Raw genomic sequence first — 19,333 nt, forward strand, 5'->3', positions numbered from 1 at the left:
TAGCACTTGGCGTTTAGCCAAAAAATAAGAAACTATTATATATATTGTGGTGATGTGTAAGTGCTGGGAGGCGTGTACATCCCACCCAGATACCTCAGCTGGGAGAGAGAACTGAAATTCAGAAAGCTGAAGTGGTTTCAGCAAAGTGTAGTTTGCTGAGGCAGTTTTGTCTGGATGCTGTTCTGGGCTGGATTTCATGTGGATTGGGGGATAGGTTTGGTAGTGGGATCTGCCAGTCCACATCCTTCCACTACATGTATTGTCTTTTGCCGGAGGTGATCACAGATGAGGCCTGTTGCTGTAATCAAGGACGGATAAAACAACCCTCTGTGTATGACTTGGAGGGAACAAAGGCTGAGGAAGCCTGAGAGGCTCTGTGTGGTCTCATCCAGGAGAGCTGAGGGGCCACGAGGCTTTGTAAAGCCTGAAGTTTGGGGGGCCCAGCGACGCCTACGGAAAGAGGGTCGCACAGTCAGAGTCGGGAGGACCTCCGGACCATCTCCCTCCCCCCCCCCCAAGGGTGCTGGTGTGGTCACAGCCTGGAGGCTGCTGGACCGTGTATGGCTGAGGAAGTGGGATCTAATCCTGTGTGTGAACGACGCTCTATAGGTGAAGTAGAGACAACACGTGTATTAGGTAGAGCCCAGACGGGCAGGTGTTTATTTTCGATGTTTGTGTGTGATGGTGCTGAAGTGCCAAAATAAAGCACCTTTTGAACTTGGACCCCATTGTCAGAGGAGACGTCTGTGATTGCGACCCCCTAAGAGAGAGCGATCCCTTACAATATACATTCAAACTATTTGAGGAAATTACCCTAAAATAAAAAGTATCGTTTTACCTTTGTATTCCTTCAATTTTATACAGAGGCACATTCCCAAGGTGGCATACATAGTGACAAGAGATGAGCGAAGTATTGGAAAATTCGATTCAGCTGCTTTGCTGAATTTTTTATTTTTTTTACTTTAGTAAGTAGTGGGTGCAATGACAGAAAGTGGCGATAGCACCGCTCCCCGTCATTGTACTCCTCAGATGCTGCCTTGATGCATCTGACATTAATATTACAGTGTAAAATAAAAAATGAATAAATAAAATCATACTTGCCTCATACATATGATTGCAAAGAGCCGGCCGCCGCCATCTTGATTGAATCTCAGCTGGCGTGGTGACGTCATACGTCACCGTGCACAGGATTTCGCCTGGGATCTTCAATCAAGATGGCGGCGGCTGGGTCAAACGGATAAGGTAAGTATGTTTTTATTTTTTTACCGCCATTTCAGGGAAAATTCGCAACCAGGAAGCATGAGAAAATTTGGCTTCGCCCCGAATCAAATTATCCCTGAAATTTGGATCGAAGTCCACTTTGTGGCCTTCGATTTGCTGAACACTAATAGGACTCCAGGTTGGTAATACGGAACCATAGGGTGGACTACCGTGTAGGGATGCTACACGTTATTTTACCATATGCATGGACTCTAACGTAATACAATCTGTGCATTGTATAATATGAATGATTAGTGACACATTGTATTTAATTTCCATAGTGAGTGCCGTCAGATTGGTGGATACCTATTCCATTTTATCCCCCTATTTATTAAAACTTTTCAAGCAGTGAAAACATTTTACTTGTTAATGATTGGAAGTGGAGAAAATTAATGGCATAGATCTCGGGAACCTCCAAGATGTCTCCTTTTAACCATGCAGAAGCAGATTTCTTTCCTACTGTACGTAGTTTAATTTCTTTGATAGGGTTCAGTAAGCAAATGCAAATAGATTTAATGATTTGCATCAGTAGATCATTTCTCAGTTTAATATCCTCAGATATTTTGGTCAAGGACTTTTCCTTTTTGGTGGCTGGCAGTATTTCATATAATAAAAAATATTAATGCTGGCTACATTATGATACATTCAAATTAAATGATATATTTTAACCATTTATTCATGGGAGTATTTTTCAAGGAGCTGTTTCTGTCAGTCTGGTGACAGTAAAAAAGGAATCTATCTTAAAAGAAAATGGAAGAACTCTTAAAAATGAATATGGAACAGTTATATTAATGCACTTTTAAGGAATAATCATTACGGTTTGGGTTCTGACGTGAGATGATTGCCTGTAGGCCTCAAAAGTCCTGAGCCACAAAAAGGGTCCTTAAAAAGACGGAATGCAAATGCATTATTCTGTCAGAAATGAAAAATACTTGCTTCAAACAACTCCAGAGATCGGCGAAAAAAAATATAAAAAATGCCAGTGTGGTGGTTCACTTAAAAAGTAAATTTTTATTTTTTTTCTTCAGCGCTTTAGGAAAACTGGGATTTCGATTAGAATGTAATAAAGTCTGTATAATATAGTAAAGATTTCATCACTTTATAAATACAATAAAATATTTGGTGGGGGAGCAGTAAAATAGAAATCACCTGGAAGCGAACAGCTCAGTCAGGTAAGAGATCTAAGAGCATTATATGAAAGAGACCTAAAGCTTAGGAATATATACTGTAGTCTTCTATTTATTCATTCATTCAATAGTTTCATGTCTATTTGCTCTCAGGACTCCTAGAGTAAGCCTAGGAGTCTGGCTTACCCCACCCACACACAGTGATGGACAACTTTTCCTGTATGGGAGATCTATCTGTCAGTGTGTATGTGCAGGGGAAGTAGGAATCACACGCTTTCTCTGTCAGTTCAGGTAATATTTAAGAAGCGTTTTACCTAAAAAATACTCCAGCATATTTTCACTTTATCGTTTCTGCACTCCATCCTGTTCAGATGCTTCCAATAACTTACTGAGGCGGGTCAACACCTTGGCCCATGATTAGTTAAGCGATCACTTTTCCTGTGTTGAGAGGGACCAGGAAACAAGCCTGACACTAGAATTACAAGAGCAGTGGGAGAGCAGTAAGGGTAAGTATTACTGATAAAAATCACAGATAATAATGCACTAACATAATAGATGCAAACATTATATATGAACTAAGCCCTCACTCTGATATGATAAAATTTGATACTCTCAGACAATATATTTTGATTAAAACACATCTGTGCCTGCCTACCAGCGCCAAGGTGGTCTCAGTCAGGCAGCTATTATTGATTTTATAATGTTTTACCATTCTTAGCCATTATTTTTTTATTATTTGGCCGGGCAACCCCTCTACTTTGATTTGTACCTTTTAAAGAAGTTGGACGTAGGGAAAAGTAAAGCATTGTATAATTGTATTCACTGGTGAGAGTTGTTGACTACTTTAAGAAGCATCTGTCATCAGGATGAAGTCAGTTTGTTGCTGAAGTAAAACTGGTAGCTCGTGTTGCTGTTTTCTTGTGAAGAACTGGAGGACCTTGGTTAGGAAACACTGCACTCATAAAGTATTTAAAAGTGTGCTTTTCGCCTGTTTTTTTTTTTCTTAAAAAGGTTTTCCCATCAGAGTCATGGATGGTATGCTAAATTGATAAGACAAATTTCTGATTGGTGGTGACCTGGCTGGTAAGACTCCTATCAGTGTCTAGGACGGTTTGCCATAGCACAAGTGTGCCACTGCATCCTCTGCTAATTTTCTCAGCATGCAAAGAGTTGCAAGTGGCTTTATTCATTTTAGTGGGATTGTACTGTTGTTACTGTGCAGGGTATAACTGTGAAACCCTAAACCAGCACTGGGAGCACTTTATTTTTGATTGTGGGGTTTTAAGAGGTCGGACACCATCGATCATAAAGTGAAGACGTCTCCTAGAAATATGCAAACAAATGATGAGATGTAACAAAAGAGAAAAAAAAAATACGTAAAATTTCTGAACATCTTGAAATCGATTGCGACACTGTATTGAGCTCTGCTTTAGCAATCCATGGGGTTTAAAGGGATTGGCCACCTTTTGGAGGGATTCTGCAAACCCCCTTTCTGGGCAGACTTGCAAAGGGTACCTGCCTGCTTCCCGCCACTGGGTCCTGTCTCCTCTGCTCCCCAAGCTCGGCTGCCTCGCACGAATCCCCCAGTGTTAACATCCTCTTTTGCACCGATGCAGCCAAGACCTACCCCCTTTGTGTCACATGACCAGTTTACATGGCGCAGGTCACCGCTTCAGCCAGCGATTAGCTGTAGTACTGTCAAAGTGGATGTTGACAGTGAGGTTACCCAAGCAAGACTTCAGGGAGCAGGTAAGTATATGTTTCCCTTTGCTGTTCTGCCAAGTTTGCTAAAAACCTCCCACAAGATGGCCAACCCCTTTAAGTTCATTAACTGTTATTTACTTTGTTTAACCAGGATTTTCTCTTTTATTCCCCAAATATGATACAACTTTCTACTGCCCAATGCCTTCTCTGTAGCGATATTTTATTTTTATACTGTATGCTATACATAGAGAGATTCAGATTTCCCAATGTTCTCATACAAGCTGAGCAAGGAAAAATCGTGTTATTAGCATACAATGGTCTACTTATCATTGAGGTGACTTTTTTTCATCCTTATTTTTAATGTAAATATAAGAGGAGACAGGCGCAGGTACTATTCCTTTGGTAGTCCGCTTGGAAGGCAGATGTGCTCTGTGATTTACTATGCATCACCTTAGCCATCATTCCCATAAGTATTAATTTTAACTCCACTAATAAGAAACTGAACAAAAGTGGAATTATGAGTTCAGTAGTGTTCTATGAAAGGTCAGTTGTTAAAAAGGCAGACTGTGACATTCTGAGAAAAAGGTGCCTTCATTAATCATCCTGATAGGATAGCAGTGGATATACTTGACCAATACCAGTAAACCTCACATCTTAATGTTCCCACCAGTAGCGTTTAGTATTTTGAACCAAAGCAGGTACATACCGTATATATATATATATATATATATATATATATAATTTGCCCTCATTTTGTTGTTTTCTGTGTGATGCTTATCTTGTATTTTGGAAGATGCTTATTAAGTATTTCAAAGCATTAACTATATTTAATATGTATTTTTTTGTGCATAGTATATTATTGTTTGGGTTGTTGGCCATGTTTCAATGTCTTTTTGAATTGTTTTATAGTTGTCCCAAACAAGTGAAAAAAATGAAACTTTTGTAGACAAAATTTAAGAAAACAACATTTTAAACCTTTGAAATCAGACAACGAAGCTCAAAGTTTATTTTAATGATAATACTCATTTTGTTTCTAAGTTAAAGGGGTTTCCCGAGACTTTATAACTGATGACTCTGGATAGGTCGTCAGTATCTGATCGGTGGCGGTATGACACCCGGGATCCCGCCGATCAGCTGTTTGAGAAGGCAGCGGTGCTCGCAGTAGCGCAGAGGTCTTCTCCAGCTTTCCCTAGGCCAGTGACGACACGTTCATCGGTCACATGGCCTAGGCGCAGTTCAGCCCCATAGAAGTGAATTGGGCTGAGCGTAATACCAAGCACAGCCACTATACAATGTACGAGAAGGTCATGGCATCAGTGCTTTCTCAAATAGGTGATCAGAGCGGGTCCCAGGTGTTGGACCCCCACAGATCAGATACTGATGACCTATCTAGAGCAGTGATGCTCAACCTGCAGCCCTCCAGCTGTTGCAAGACTACAACTCCCAGCATGTCCTAATAGCTGTAGGCTGTCCAGGCATGCTGGGAGTTGTAGTTTTGCAACAGCTGGAGGGACACAGGTTGGGCATCCCTGATCTTGAGGATAGGTCATCAGTTGTAAAGTCTTGGAAAACCCTTTTAAACAGCAACCAAACTTGGGTCTATAAACACATACATGGGCCATGCCTGACAACACACAATACAGACACTTAACCCCTTAAGGACTCAGGGCGTACCGGTACGTCCTAACTTTAAATCGCTATTGCGGCGCGGCGGGGTTAATCACAACAGGATGTCCGCTGAAATCATTCAGCGGGCATCCTGTCACAACGCCGGGGGGGTCCAGTGACCCCCTACCCCCGTGTTGGCGATCGCCGCAAGACCTGCGGTTTGCGGCTTTTACCTTATCCGGCGGGCGGCGGTGCCATCGGGTCCCCATGCGGCTGTAGGGGGGACCCGATGGCATGGAAGGCAGCGTGATGTCTAAGGAAGGCATTTCGCTGCCTTCCGGTGACGAACCTGTGAGCTCCAGCCCCATGGATCTCACAGGCCGGAAGCTGTATGAGTAATACACACAGTATTACTCATACAGGCAATGCATTCCAATACAGAAGTATTGGAATGCATTGTAAAACGGATTAGACCCCCAAAAGTTGAAGTCCCAAAGTGGGACAAAAAATAAAGTAAAAAAAAAGTTGAAAAAAATAAAGTCCCCCCCCAAAAAAATTACAAGTTTCAAGTAAAAATAAACAAAAACGTCATTTTCCCCAAATAAAGTTAATTTATTTAAAACATATCAACATATTAGGTATCGCCGCGTCTGTATCGACCGGCTCTATAAAAATATCACATGACCTAACCCCTCAGATGAACACCATAAAAAATAAAAACTGTGCTAAATAAACCATTTTTTGTCACCTTACATCACAAAAAGTGTAATAGCAAGCGTTCAAAAAGTCATATGCACCCCAAAATAGTGCCAATTAAACTGTCATCTCATCCCGCAAACATCATACCCTACCCAAAGTAATCGCCCAAAACTGAAAAAATTATGGCTCTCAGACTATGGAAACACTAAAACATGATTTTTTTTGCTTCAAAAATGAAATCATTGTGTAATATGTACATAAATAAGAAAAAAGTATACATATTAGGTATCGCAGCGTCCGTAATAACTTGCTCTATAAAAATATCACATGACCTAACCCTTCAGGTGAATTCTGTAGAAAAAAAAAGGGTGTAAAAAAAAGCCATTTTTTGTCACCTTACATCACAAAAAGTCTAATAGCAAGCAATCAGAAAGTCACACACACCCGGAAATAGTGCCAATAAAACCATCATCTCATCCCACAAAAATCATACCCTACCCAAGGTAATCACCAAAAACTGAAAAAATTATGGCTCTCAGACTATGGAAACACTAAAACATGATTTTTTTTGTTAAAAAAAAAAAATCATTGTGTGAAACTTACATAAATAAAAAAAATGTATACATATTAGGTATCGCCGCATCCGTGATAACCTGGTCTATAAAAATATCACATGATCTAACCTGTCAGATGAATGTTGTAAATAACAAAAAATAAAAACGGTGCCAAAACAGCTATTTCTTGTTACCTTGCCTCACAAAAAGTGTAATATAGAGCAACCAAAAATCATATGTACCCTAAACTAGTACCAACAAAACTGCCACCCTATCCCGTAGTTTCTAAAATGGGGTCACTTTTTTGGAGTTTCTACTCTAGGGGTGAATCAGGGGGCTTCAAATGGGACATGGTGTCAAAAAAAACAGTCCAGCAAAATCTGCCTTCCAAAAACCGTATTGCATTCCTTTCCTTCTGCTCCCTGCCGTGTGCCCGTACAGCGGTTTTACGACTACATATGGGGTGTTTCTGTAAACTACAGAATCAGGGCCATAAATATTGAGTTTTCTTTGGCTGTTAACCTTTGCTTTGTTACTGGAAAAAATTGATTAAAATGGAAAATTTGCCAAAAAATTGAAATTCTGAAATTTCATCTCCATTTGCCAATAACTCTTGTGGAACATCTAAAGGGTTAACGACGTTTGTAAAATCAGTTTTGAATACCTTGAGGGTGTAGTTTCTTAGATAGGGTCACCTTTATGGAGTTTCTACTCTAGGGGTGCATCAGGTGGGCTTCAAATGAGACATGGTGTCAAAAAAACCAGTCCAGCAAAACCTGCCTTCCAAAAACCGTAGGGCATTTTTTTCCTTCTATGCCCTGCCATGTGCCCGTACAGCGGTTTACGACCACATATGGGGTGTTTCTGTAAACTACAGAATCAGGGCCATAAATATTGAGTTTGGTTTGGCTGTTAACCCTTTCTTTGTAACTGGAAAAAAATTATTAAAATGGAAAATCTGCCCAAAAAGTGAAATTTTTTAATTGTATCTCTATTTTCCATTAATTCTTGTGGAACACCTAAAGGCTTAACGACATTTTTAAAATCAGTTTTGAATACCTTGAGGGGTGTAGTTTCTAGAATGGGGTCATTTTTGGGTGGTTTTTATTATGTAAGCCTCGCAAAGTGACTTCAGACCTGTACTGGTCCCTAAAAATTGTTTTTTGAATATTTCTGAAAAATTTCAAGATTTGCTTCTAAACTTCTAAGCCTTGTAACATCCCCAAAAAATAAAATATCATTCCCAAAATGATTCAAACATGAAGTAGACATATGGGGAATGTAAAGTAATAACTATTTTTGGAGGTATTACTATGTAAAAGTAGAGAAACTGAAACTTGGAAATTTGCCTTTTTTTATTTAAAAAAATGTATTTTTTTATAAATAAAAATGATTTTTTTTTACTTCATTTCCCAGTGTCATGACGTACAATATGTGACGAAAAAACAATCTCAGAATGGCCTGGATAAGTCAAAGCGTTTTAAAGTTATCAGCACTTAAAGTGACACTGGTCAGATTTGCAAAAAATGGCCAAGTCCTTAAGGTAAAATAGGGCCTTAAGGGGTTAAAGGGGTTTTCCGGGATTACTCTGGTTTTTAACAGATACGTGCAGGTAGTTGCTTACCTCACGTACATCTTCACTATGCTTTTTTTCCCCTCAATTTGACCTGTTTTTACCATGTAAACCGATCCCTCTGGATGTTTCCATCCTGTATGTAGCACTTACTGTTGCTAAGTCCAACCAAACCCATGATGCATTTCTCATTTCTCTGCCATAACTCCAGCACCGCCCCTAACAACGCCCATATAGTTTAGAGCTCCTCCCTCCCAGCTACTTACATTGACACTTCCCTATCACTGTCCCTGTTGCTTCTTTGACACACCTATATAGACATGACATCACAGGAAACAAGAACAAGCTGCTTGTCACAGCCCAGAACTTAAGATAGGAGCAATAAAGGTAAAAGAAACATATTACAAAATTGCAGCGACCTTCATATATGATTATTTTAAAGGATGTTGATGCAAACCGGAAAACTCCTTTAAGATGCTAATTCGTTAAAGAGGAACGTTGACTGAACCTGCTGGTTTTAGTGGAACTGGCCCACTATCTTGTGTCTATGGGGGTCTGCTGACTCTCTACAATATTAGGGAAAAGACATTTTGGATTTCAACATGCCTGAGGAAGAACGGTGTTCACGTTGTCACTCCAATCAGCCTTGGGGCTTCCAGAGATAACCGAGCGTTTGTACTCCGTTGTCTCTGGCATTCCCATAGAGTTTAATAGATCAGCAGGCACTCATGCATGTTTGCTGCTCAATTCAAATGGAGAGCATGAACCCCCATTCTCCTGATCAGCATACGCCCCGGTGTTTAGACCCCCGCTAATCAGACACATCCCTTAAGGGGATAAGTTGTCTTAATGAGCAATTGCTGTTTAGATACTAGATTTGTATAGGCAATATTATTATTTTTTTGTTGTACAGACGCGCAATTGGGGTTACGAGGCTACTTTAACATCTGCGTTTCAATTCCAGTTTTGAGATCCAGCAGAGGATCTCAAAACCGGAATTCAACGGTTCAGTTTTGTCCCCATTCATTGTCAATGGGGACAAAACTGATCAGGATGCATCTGTTTCGTTTTGGTGGCGGACATAAAACCGCTGCAAGCTGCAGTTTTGTGTCCGGTCTGCGAAGCGGAACAAACCGTATCCGGTATGAAAATCAATGTAAATCAATAGTGCCGGATCCGTTATTTTTTTTTTGTTAAGGAAAAAACCAGATCCGGTGCCCATTTGATTTTCATACCGGATCCGGTTTGTTCCGTTTTTTTATTTAATAGAACCGGATCCAAATGTATTAATTAGCACGGATCTGTTTAATTCCGGTTTTGAGATCCTCTGCCGGATCTCAAAACCGGAAATTAACAACGCAGATGTGAAAGTAGCCTGAATTAGTTTTTTGCTTTTGATTACAGTTGAACTGGCATTTCGGCTTCATGTCTTCTATGGCCGTGGTGTAGTATCTGGCCTGAAATTTGAATGGTTCACCACAGATGGAATTTTCATGCCTGCAGTTGGACAGAGACATATGGCAGACGGACATAAGTAAATGTTCCCACTGTGGCAGACCAATATTCAACGTCGGAACTGACCAACAATATCATGAAGAAATCTGCAGAGCATAGGGCCGACTTACTGCAGTCATGTAGGTGGCACTCTTGTCTTATGTAGCCCCGGCGGCATCCATACTTCAGGATCGCATCTAAATTCAATTTCTGCCCATAAATGGGGGGTGAGCGCAATAACAACGTATGGTGGCATGTGCTGAAAACTTCATACTTGATTGATGAAAGGGCTCTTGGACGCTGAAATTTTCCTGCTTACGTTTTCCAAAGGATGTAAATTGCTGGGTCGGCAATAGTCATGCTTTTCCCTTAATGTCATAATGTTTGCTTAATAGCTGTTTGTGCTACATTGACTTAGTACATGCATAGCTTAACATAAATGATTACATTTGATTATGATTAAAAACTTCCTCCATTAGGAAAGAGAAATATCGAACAGAAAAGCCGGGAAATGATTTGTTGTCGGCGTTTTCTGCTTCATTAGACACAGTGTACACTATGTGGAGTCGTTGTCTAAGAGTTAGAGAGTCTCGTAATGAGCTGTATAATATCAGCCTTTTGACAAAATTTAAAAATAAATGAAATCTTTTCAGAGCAGTTTAGCATGCAAATTAAACCCAAGAAACAATGACGAGATCTGTCGCTGTAGGCCAAATTGGATGTCACATCTTGAAAAGACAGAGACAAAGAGTGCAGGTTTTTCCCCGTTATGATCATCTGCATACTTTAAAAAAACAATCCTACATTTGGAAATGCTCAAGGCGGTCAGAATTTTTTATTTATTTATTTTTGTCCTTAGTTTCCCGTGTTAGCAAATGTGTGAAAACTTCAGTTTTGTTGCTAATTCTGCACATTTTGCTAAGCCCTCACCCAAATGTTAACACTTGTTAAATAAATTTAGGTACTTAAAATCGTGCACAACGGCTGCAAAAATGAGTTGAGTGGTGTTATGGGGAAGTGAAGGTCTGAAAGCTGACTGGACAAGGCAGGTGGACTTGGTCTGCCAGGAGATCTTCAGCTCTGAGCTTGCTGATCTGATAGGTGACCTGTTGATAAAGGCACATTGCCGAAATGCGTCCTGGTTATAGGACCATTCCTACTATGGAATAAAAAGTTTACCTGCATCAAGACACAGCTGCTGGGAGTTTTCTTATTTGATTATCGTGGAGTGTGCTCTTCTCCCGGGCAGCGTGCACCTGAGCGAGTGCTGGTTTCTTCATACTTATCTAAGGTCTGAAAGCTGACTGGACAAGGCAGGTGGACTTGGTCTGCAAGGAGATCTTCAGCTCTGAGCTTGCTGATCTGATAGGTGAGCTTCTGGCATCTAGATCAGGGTTTGTGAACTTGACTTATTTTTGGAGCGGCCATTGACTTCATTAGGGCTAAACATGGCATTGCCTGGGCCGAGTCAGAGCATAGGCACACAGGGGGTGTTATTAGGTGTATTTCTGGCGCCGCAACCTGTGACTTTTTCCCGCTCACGCCAGGTCTAACAAAGTGGACGAGGAAGGTGGCAGGCCAGTAGGCCCGTCTCATTCATCATTTTCCACGCCTGTTTTAGGCGTAGAAAATGGTCTAAATTTAAGACAGCAACGAAAGCTAGCTTACATTTAGACTGGTGCTGGATGTGCCTCCTCTTCATGACCGCTAGTGCAGGGGCTTATTAAGACCGGCGCCTTAAAGGCCGGTCTTAATAAATGACCCCCACAATGTTTTTTTTTTTTTTAACAAAATGTAAAAAAAAAAATTTATTAATGGGCAGCATCTGGACATGTTTTTGGTTGAAGACACATAGAGGGAAAACAGCACAGGCATACAAAACTCTCATACAGTGATACATACGTACAGAACAACTTTTGTAGATGGTAAAATGATTGGGCAGAGCTCGGACGGGAGCTCATGTCTGGTCATTGTCATGGAGAAGGCACTTTCACCACATGAATTTGCCTTCCTCAAGGCAACATTCAGCAGGCAAATAAAGAATATATGCTATCTCTGTGCCGCCAGGTGACATCACTAATCTAGTTTATGAAAGATGCTTTCTACAGTGACCGCTACTCGTTGTCTTAAAAGGATAATCACATGTTAGACTTGTATGGCATATCCACAGCGCATGGCGGGTCAATGATTAGCACTAGTGCCTTGAGTCGAATCTGCAACATCTGCATGGAGTTTGTATGTTCTCTCCGTGTTTGTGTGGGTTGTCCTCCGAGTAGTCTGGTGTGCTTCCACACACCAAAGACATACTGATAGGGAAATCTAGATTGTGAACATTAGATTGTGAGCTTCACTTGGGGACAGTGAATGATGATCATGTCTGTAAAGTGCTGCTGAATATGTTGGTGCTATGTAAGTGAGTAAAATAAATAATAGATATATGACCCACCTCTAAGACCCGCACCTATCTCCAGAACGGAGGTCCACTGACCCAGCTGGTGAAGCGACTGCTGGCTGCCCAACCCAGTTGGAAAGTGAACGGAGAGGTAGCTATGCACGTGGGCTTTCTGTGACTTACATAGAAGTGAATGGAGAGTGTTATGCGCATTTGCCAATCCATTCACTCTTTACCTGGATGTGGACGCTGCTTTACCAGGCAAGAAGTGGGTCGGAAGAAATGCCATATATTTCTAAAATTCTTATACAGTACGTCTTTAAATCCACACTGGATAATCTGGACCAGTCACTAAATAAGAAACTGTAGTATGTTCCTCTGAGAAATTTAGAAAAGTGACTTCAGTGGTTCTTGTCATGCAAAAATGTGCTCAAGTGGATGGTCATTTCCGTTCATCCAGATTGCAGTGAGGGGGAACTAACCCATGGAAGGCCAAGGTGAAGAATTAGCTTTTTACAATTTCTAGCCTACGTTATAAATTGAACCCAACAATAAAATCATGCCCAAAGCTCCTACGCTCCCCCTAGTGGCAGGAGTAGGCAGCCAAAAAAGTGGTTGTTCCATAACAAGCACTTATTCCCCCTCTCTACAACATCGGGGATACATTTCTGATCGCTAGGACCCCTGATCTGAAACTGGACCAGCGCTGCAGAGAAGAGTGCTGGAGAAAGGGGTAAGTCATGATTATTATTTTAAGCAATTGTAGGAGTTGTAAGATTTTTACTGCTCTCGGACAACCCCTGTAGCTCAATGTAGGGCATTTGGAGCTGTGTATTAGAAAAAATTAACTCTGATCACTACAAAGAATATTAAAGCGGTTATCCGGGAATTTATATTGATAACCTATTCTCTTGATCGGTCTTCAATATCAGATCGGTGGGAGCCCGAAACCCGAGAGCCCCACCGATCAGCTGTTAGAAGAGGCCGCCGGCGCTCCGTGTGCGCTGTGTTGTCATCGTACATCGTAGAGGTGAATGGGGCTGAGCTGCAATACCAAGCACAGCGGCTATACAATGTACGATGCTGTGCTTGGGAGCCAGCTGTGCTCTCCAGAGCTCTGGTGAACTCGTCTGCTCCCTGAAACAGCTGATCGACTGGGGGCTCAGACTTGGACCCCCGCCGATGTGATAATGGTGGCCTATCCTGAGGATCGCTCCTCATTATCAATTCCTGGGTAACCCTTTAAGAAATTAATCGGCACACAATATTTGACCCGAAAACAACCTTTTTAGAATTTTCCATTCGTTTGTCAGTCTTAGGGCTCTTTTACACGAGCGGATGCGTGAAAGAGAGCCAAGCCCCGTTCCGTAGAGCAGAGACACGGAGCATTAACATGATTGATAATGCTCTTTGCCTCTCTGTGACCTTTTTACTACAAAATCACTGTGATAACTTTATCTCACTGTGATTTTGTAGTAAAAAGATCACAGAGAGGCATGGAGCATTATCAATCATGTTACTGCTCCGTGCCTCTGCTGTCCGGAACGGGGCTTGGCTCTCTTTCACGCAGTGGATTACCAGCACGACATCCGCTCGTGTAAAAGAGCCCTTAAAGGTGTTCTCTACTTTGGACAATCCCTACTTCAGGGATGGCCAACCTGAGGCTCTCCAGCAAGAGCAAAACTACAACTCCCAGCATGCCCAGACTGCCTACAGCAGGGCATGGTGGGAGTTGTTGTTTTACAACAGCTGGAGGGCCGCAGGTCTTCCCTGCCCTACTTCTTAGAAAGGTCCCTTGACAATAAGGTTAGGACTACACGGTGACATGTATCGTACCAATGTTGCGCGACATTTATTGTAATTATAGTCTATGGTGTTGCACTGTGACATGACAGTCGCACAAAATCCATTCAAGTTGGACTTTTGTGCGACTTTCGCGTAGCAGTCGCAGCATGTTGCAGTGCGACACCATAGACTATCCTTACAATAAATGTGCAATGTGGTTGTACCCCTCTGACGAATGTTGTCGTGTAGCCCTAGCCTAAGCTGATCACAAACTGCTCCCTTCCTTGCTGGAACCCCCAGTGATCAGCTGTAATCTGGGGTAAAACCCTGCAGTAAGCGTGTAATTTCCCTGCAGCGCCACCACAGATAAAGTGAAGCATTGCACAGTGTCGATTCAAATCGATGGTCAGTCTGTGTAATGTACGACCGGACAGGTCCTCCAGAGCAAGAGGGGCAATTTGTAATCGCTCTCCCCTCTGGACCAAGAGATGAGAATCCTTAACAGAGGGACCTTTATTAAAGGGGTTATCTGAGACAAAAAAAGCCCTCACATTCAATATACTTACCTGGCTCCCAGCTCCCTACGCCGCTCCTGGTCCCCACACCGCCACTGCTGTTTCTCTCCGTGCGCGGATGAGAACATCCGCCAATGACATGCGGTGACGGGGACGAACCTCCCTAGCGTCACCCGCGATGCTAGGGAGACTCATCCCCGCCTGCCATTGGCTGCTCCACCCCGACACTGCGTTTTCATCCTCGCACGGGGAGAAGTAGCTGCGGTGTTACGGGGACCAGGAGCGGCGCGGGGAGCCAGGTAAGTAGATTTAGTGTCAGGGGCCCGGCATATGGGGGACATTTTTTAGTCTCGGATAACCCCTTTGACTCAGAAGTCCCTAATAGGGTATATGAAAATCACCTTTCTCTTCTGGACAACCCCTTTAAATTGATGATTCTCCTCAGCGTAGGTGTTCTTTTAGCATAGCCCCAGCCTTTTATATTACACTGTATGTAATGTTCTGTATATTTAACCCTTCCACTCCTGCCGTCTGTAGCTGATTTGCATGCACTTATAGTGCACCTTACTCCTAATAAACATTAGTAAGCTCACACAATGGAGGTGCATGGCCCCTTCACCTTTAAGGAATTTATTGAGCAATGGTATTTCAGAAATAAAAGCGCACAGATTGTAGCCCCCGAACTCGGCTGGTAATAAAAACCACTAGTGCAGATTTACTGGTAAAGGAGTTTTAACTGTAATACTGTGCAATGGTAGGTTATTTTGTGTTCAAGAGCTACATTTATCACAAAAATGATGATATACAAATCACTTCCATATCACAGAATGTTCTTGGTCAAAATTGGCTTGAGGCAAGTGATATCTCCGAGTAAATAGTATATGAAGACCATATCTTAAAATGATAGATCACCTAATTTTATTCTGACAGTGGTTTTTGCCGCAACAAACATCTGTCATTGAAATACCAATTCAGAGATATGGAAGCCAAATTGTAGAGCTTTCCAAGTATTTGTCAATCCGCACTTTAAAAAAGTCCTTCTTATTTCTACATATTTTTTTTTTTTTAAAAGGGGAAAACGTCCCCCTGTGAAGAAAGGAAGGGGCTGATGTGAGGTTAATTCATAGTGTCTTTCCGGTTATTTGCCATTTACGTGCATGTCCTAGACTTTTTGTTTGCTTTACATAGGGTTTTTTTTTTTTTTTCATGCAGTGAAATATTAATATAAATTGCAGATTGATAAACTAATTGACGTGTTTAGCAGTAGACATGCAGGTGATGATTATTTAATTTACTTAAATTCCCCCCATCCTTTTTATATTTTTTTATAATTTGCGGTGGCTTTGGTGCCAGTTTTAAGCCTGTCTTTGCTTTTTGAGTTTGCATCAAATTTAGGAAATGGCGCACGGTAATAATATATTTGGCGTAAGTGCAACGTGATGCATGCTTATGGCTACATGCACACGACCGTATGTGTTTTGCGGTCCGCAAATTGCGGATCCCCCCCAAAAAACGGATGACATCCGTATGCCATCCGTTTTTTTTAATTTTTTTGCGGATCTATTGTAACAATGCCTAAAACGGACAGGAATAGGACATGTTAATTTTTTGTTGTGGGGCTACAGAACGGACATACTGATGCGGACAGCACATGGTGTGCTGTCCGCATTTTTTGCGGACCCATTGAAATGAATGGGTCCGCATCCTGTCCAGGGAAAAAAAAAAAACGGAACGGACACGGAAACAAACAACGTTCATGTGCATGTAACCTATGTCTGTAGAAGCAAAACAGGGGATTGCCTGGCACGGAGATGCGTTTTTTTTTTTTTTGCGTTATATTAAAAAGTCGCACATCATAAATGAGAATTTAAGGGGTTGTGTCACAAAACATATTCCGCATTTTTTAAACCAGCATGTGGCTCTGAATACTTATGTCATTAAAAATGTAGTCTAGCCAGTGAGCTATTCAGTAAAATGTATCTGTATAGCGCCACCTGCTGTTTGTTCTTTTCCTTATTTTTTGTCCGTCTCACTGAGCTGGTCGCACATGCTCAGTATAAAGCTTCAGCTGCCACCAGCTGTGTCTTCTGTTAGAAGCTGTGGCAGGTACAGGGAGAAGGCTGCAGCAGAAAGGACATGTCCCTTGAACTACTAGCCTGAAGAGAATCTAGCAGAGCGATTGGGGCAGTGAATGTAGAGATCTTTGGATCCATGTGAGGTACAAGGATGGTTCTTGTTAGAAAGGTATTGTCATGTTCTATGTGATGTCTGATTTTCCGTTTTTTACATAAATCATGGGATAAACCCCTTTAAATGTGTTCTAATCTGAAATCCTGACCTACTTTTCACTCCAGTTCTAAAAGTGGGGAGGATCACCAAATGTCGCAAAAATATGCACACAGGCATCACATTTTTACACCACAAAACTGTATTAGTAGACTTGATAAATGTCCCCCCATGCGTTTACATGATTTGATCTCCAAAATGCTTAAGATTTGCCAAGGTGGCTGGTTTCAGAAGTGTTGGTAGTCTTACAGGATGCAGCTTTGGAGACCCCCGAGGAAGAAGGGGCAATCATCTGCTCATTTTCACTGCAGCGGCCACTACAGGGGAAATGTAGTCTTACATGGCGACCGTTCAAATAAATGGCTGTCCGTATGTATTACCTGGACGTTTTGGGTCTGCAGGAATGGAAGCGTCTAGTTGTTAGCTTTCTGCACTTGCCTATGTTGATGGGTCTAAAGTGGGACCCCCACATCTAGGAGTTTGGTTCAGAAACTTTAATTAAACATTGCAAGCACAAGCCAACAGCATCATTGATTTGGAGCATTTTCCTAAAGTATTCCACAAGGCTGCACCTCTCCATTACCCCTCTGTTCTCCCACACATATGCCTATTTCCAACACTAGGGGGCCGGTCTGTATACAGCTCCTATTGAGGCAAATAGCAGATGCGTACAGATGGGCCCTCTAGTGGTGGCACGGGCAAGTGAGATTTTATGTAAGTGTGTGGGAAAACTCAGGTTTATCAAGTATATCAATAATCCAAATCAGAAATCCTGATTATTTAGTATGAGATGGTGAATGTACATTGAAATGTGCAGACTAGAGCCTTATGTTTCACATATGTAAGAAATCCATTATGGAGTGGGACAGTGCCGTTATGGATTCATGAATAAAGAAAGGATGTTATGGTGAGTGCCGCATTGTTTCCTCTTTTGAAGATTGGACTGTGAAGTATTTGATGCAGAGCACCACGTATCCATTGCTGGCCATCCCTTGACAAATTCCATAGAGTTCGATGGTATTGCAGTGATTAGAGCAGAGGAAGGTAGTGCTGACATATTTACTTTTTTTTTACTAAGTTTTGGAAAGGTTTAACTCAGCCTGCGCCTCTTCATAACTCCAGTGGATCTACCGCCAGCTATAGGGGATATTAAGATCAGCGTCTAAAATGCCGGTCTTAATAAATGACCCCTCTAGTGCCTCCATGAAATAGCAATTCTGGAGCATCTTTTCTTATAACTCTGCCTTGTATCTTTTCTCTGTTCCTCCTACTTGAAATATATGAATACATTGACAACCGGGCGTTACCAGTTGGGAACATGTCCCTTCACAATACACAGGGACACACTTTTTTGAAATGGTAACATCCAATTGTAAATTTTTTTCATTTTTTTTAATGAAGAATAACCAGAGAATGGTACATTGCAGAGTCACGAATTGTTATTTCACAGGGAACAGAAGTAAGTAGAGCCGTCAGGTCCCCTTTAAAGGTGAAAATCCCTGCCTAGCAATACGAGTTGTGCAAGATGTTGCATGGCTGCTTCTGGGATAAGTGCAGCAGAGCGATGCTTGAGAAATAATTGATATTTTGTACAAATTTCATAGCACCAACCACATGCATTTGATATTCCCAGACAAATCAATATCAATAGATGATACTTTTTTCAACTTGTTAAGTGCACCGGCGAGGAGAATGTAAGAGCCTTTTTTCTCATTGATCTTGTTACTTCTTCGTTTTCAAGGAAAAAATCGAGTTCAACAGAACATATCAGCATGGTGTCAATTTAGATGTACGAGCCGTAGGTCTAAAGATGTAATGAAGATCCTTTCCAAATGGAGATGTGGCGGAAGCTTTACCACATGTATAATACAGAGTTGTTAGATACTAACTTTGTTTGTCTCAATGAGATAGTAATGTCGATTCTCAAGTTTGCATTGGAAGTGCAAGAGATTACACTGATTCATTTAAAGCAAGGTTATTTTTGCCCAACAGTTGGGGACTTGCCCTCTGACAGTCATGACGACAACTAGGGCCATTCCAGTCAATCTGCGGTGATTCTACCCAGGGGTGCACCACCAATGAGGCGAGGTGAGGCGATTGCCTCAAGCAGCACCAGGTAGGGGCAAGAGGGGGGCAGCAGAAGGGCCATGGGCAAGGAGCGCTTCCATTGTGGAAACACTCATCTCTACATATTCAACTGCATCGCTGTACTCAGTCCAGACTGCTGTGCTGTTCTAACATAATGGAAAGGACTCGTGTGCGCATGCAGAGCAGTCCTGACCATGTATTTCACTGCACCTCTGAGCACTGACATCCGGGGTATGGGGGCAGTAGAA

The 19,333-nt window shown here is 41.8% G+C and overlaps 1 protein-coding gene across 2 annotated transcripts in view; it reads left to right on the forward strand.

Moving 5' to 3' along the window:
* Positions 1-19,333, forward strand: part of MGMT (O-6-methylguanine-DNA methyltransferase) — a 472,493-nt gene that overhangs the window by 79,274 nt on the left and 373,886 nt on the right. The window lies entirely within an intron of this gene.

The sequence above is a fragment of the Bufo bufo genome, chromosome 6 (genome assembly GCF_905171765.1).
Source record: "Bufo bufo chromosome 6, aBufBuf1.1, whole genome shotgun sequence".
Classification (NCBI taxonomy): Eukaryota; Metazoa; Chordata; class Amphibia; order Anura; family Bufonidae; genus Bufo; species Bufo bufo.